Genomic DNA, 3121 nt, shown 5'->3' on the forward strand with positions numbered 1-3121 from the left:
ATCTCTTGGCGGCCCCCGAATTGGTTCATCCACAGAATTCTATCAATCCAATGTCAGTCTTCTATATATACTAGAGGTTGCTTTAGAAAATTACGTTTCTTCTGCTTGATGTCTTCCTTAACAGCAATGGCATCTTCCAGAAAGATGACTGTGCTTGTCACAAGGCCAGAATCGTGCTGCAGTGGTTTGAGGAGCATGATAGCGAAATCACGTCGATATATTGACCATCATATTCGGCTTATCTGAATCCGATGAAACCCAACTTGTACGCTATCGCCGTCCGCAGTGGCCGAGCGGTTCTAGGCGCTTCAGACTGGAACCGCGTGACCGCTACGGTCGCAGGTTCGAATCCTGCCTCGGGCATGGATTTGTGTGATGTCCTTAAGTTAGTTAGGTTTAAGTAGTTCTAAGTTCTGGAGGACTGATGACCTCCGATGTTAAGTCCCATAGTGCTCAGAGCCCATTTTTGTACGCTATCGACTTATATGGATATGGTGTCTGTTCTTTCGGACATGTGCGAAAGAACAGACACCATATGCATGTAAGTATATAGTTCTGGCAATCCCGGCCATGACCTTCTTCTTTAGTGCGGATGCACACATATTACCCGGGAAAGTCTTCCACGAGTAATGAGTGTGTTGGGTAGGGACACTACGAATGTAGTGTGTGGACATATAAGGTGAGAATGTGGGTCGTGCGGGAGGTGTGCGCGTGATAGTCCCTGCAGTCGCACTATCCTCTGTGCCCTCGGTGGCTCAGATGGATAGAGCGTCTGCCATGTAAGCAGAAGATTCCGGGTTCGAGTCCCGGTCGAGGCACACATTTTCACCTGTCCCTGTTGATATATATCAACGCCCGTCAGCAGCTAAAGGTATTAATATACCGGGTGATCAAAAAGTCAGTATAAATTTGAAAACTGAATAAATCACGGAATAATGTAGATAGAGAGGTAAAAATTGACACACATGCTTTGAATGACATGGGGTTTTATTAGAACCAAAAAAATACAAACGTTCAAAAAATGTCCGACAGATGGCGCTTCGTCTGATCACAATAGCAATAATTAGCATAACAAAGTAAGACAAAGCAAAGATGATGTTCTTTACAGGAAATGCTCAATATGTCCACCATTATTCCTCAACAATAGCTGTAGTCGAGGAATAATGTTGTGAACAGCACTGTAAAGCATGTCCGGAGTTATGGTGAGGCATTGGCGTCGGATGTTGTCTTTCAGCATCCCAGGAGATGTCGGTCGATCACGATACACTTGCGACTTCAGGTAACACCAAAGCCAATAATCGCACGGACTGCGGTCTGGGGACCTGGGAGGCCACGCATGACGAAAGTGGCGGCTGAGCACACGATCATCACTAAACGACGAGCGCAAGAGATCTTTCACGCGTCTAGCAATATTTGGTGTTTTTTTTTTTCTAATAAAACTCCATGTCATTCCAAGCATGTGTGTCAATTTTTACCTCTCTAACTACATTATTCCATGCTTTATTAAGTTTTCAAATTTATACTGACTTTTTGATCACCAGGTCTAATTCTAATTTTGTAGGCTATCGGGCGCTAGCTCCGCGCCCGCAACCAACCACCCGTAAATTACCGGCCTGTCCGTAGGATCCGGTGCCACAAGCCTCTGGAATCCTATCAAGTACTTGTCGAATCCATGGCACGCTGAATCACTGCTGAATTGCGTTCCAGAACTGGACCAACACGCTTTTAAATAGGTGTTCATAATGTTTTGGCTCTATCAGTGTATGTTACAAGCAGCATGCTGTCACTGAATTCATCCCTGCAAAGACAGAAACTGTGGGGAGTATTCACAGCGTTTGGTCACTGGGCACAGAGGGTGAGACAAACAAGAAGGCTATTTCCACGATTGCAGCATGTGGGGAGATAATGCAAGCTGGCCCACGAGATATTTTGATCTGAGCTGACGTTATCATTAGCAAGGATAGACGCATTATGACTCGCAACTGGTCGTCCAGCTGTCAATCAGCAAAAGAAGAGCGGATGCAACTACCGCGCTCTTTGATACTCAAAAGAAAATGCAAGATGGGATCCGCGCTGTCCTGCAGTGCAACTCAAATCTCACAGAAAAGAAGAAAAACTTCTGAAGTGCTGCAAAGTTTTGAAGCTGAGGGGGAGATCACATTTTGCTGGATTGTGGCAGGTGATGAAGCCTGGATACAACATTTTCAGCCCGAAATAAAAAGACAATCGATCGGCCTTATCCTTACTCTCAACATAAGAAAAAAATTGAACGCAACTGCTTACGCCGGTAAGATCACGATGATTGCGTTTTGTGATTGCGAAAGTGTGATTTTCATCGACGTGATGCTAAGATGTGGCACCATTATTTCGGAGGCATACGTGAATAGATTAAGCGGATGTCTTCCTGCACTTTGCGAAAGTATTTTCCGCCCAGCTGACGTGGTTATCCAAAGCTGTACCCAAACTCTTCACTGTTTTCTGATATGGTATTAATATACCGGAAAAAAGAATGTGGGTAAGTTTTTGCAGAATTCAGAACTACCTAATTTTTGATGAGATACGAAGATTACTTGTGACTTCTTCGTATTTAAGTCAACCTGCCAGGTTAGCGCCTATCTGATGGCTGAAGACATATTAACATTCACCTGAACGATGGCACTCACTGGAAGCTGGATGGTGTTCGGCACAGAATTTCGGAAGAACAAGATAAAGATACCACACAAAAGACTATCAAGCAAATGTGCTGAGACACAAATAACTCGACAGTTAGACGTTATTATTTAGTTAGGAACAACATTATCTTTAAACGTTTAAAACATGACAGCGATAATCGGCCTCTTCTCATTCCAAATATTTGGTTGACCAGTTGATTTGGTATAGTTATGCACACTGCAGAGGTGAAATATGTGTTTATATACTTCGCCAGTACTCTTACTTTCTCAGCGTGGAAAAATGCATCCGACGTGTTCTGACCGACTGCAAACTCTGTCAAAAGGCTAAAACATCCACCAGTTTACATTTTGTTCAGCTGTTACCTATCGTTTCAGTTAAATTATTCCATTTAGCAACATTAGACCCATATTGACCCGTTCCAACGAGCAGATAAGGTTTTTTCGTATAT

At 43.6% G+C, this 3121-nt stretch overlaps 1 non-coding gene across 1 annotated transcript; it reads left to right on the forward strand.

Annotated features, from left to right (window-relative positions):
- Positions 1–743: 743 nt before the first annotated feature.
- On the forward strand, positions 744–818 carry Trnat-ugu (transfer RNA threonine (anticodon UGU)). Its single transcript has one exon. It is a non-coding gene; the product is annotated as a tRNA-Thr (tRNA).
- The last annotated feature ends 2303 nt before the right edge of the window (positions 819–3121 follow it).

This window comes from Schistocerca nitens, chromosome 7 (assembly GCF_023898315.1).
Source record: "Schistocerca nitens isolate TAMUIC-IGC-003100 chromosome 7, iqSchNite1.1, whole genome shotgun sequence".
NCBI lineage: Eukaryota > Metazoa > Arthropoda > Insecta > Orthoptera > Acrididae > Schistocerca > Schistocerca nitens.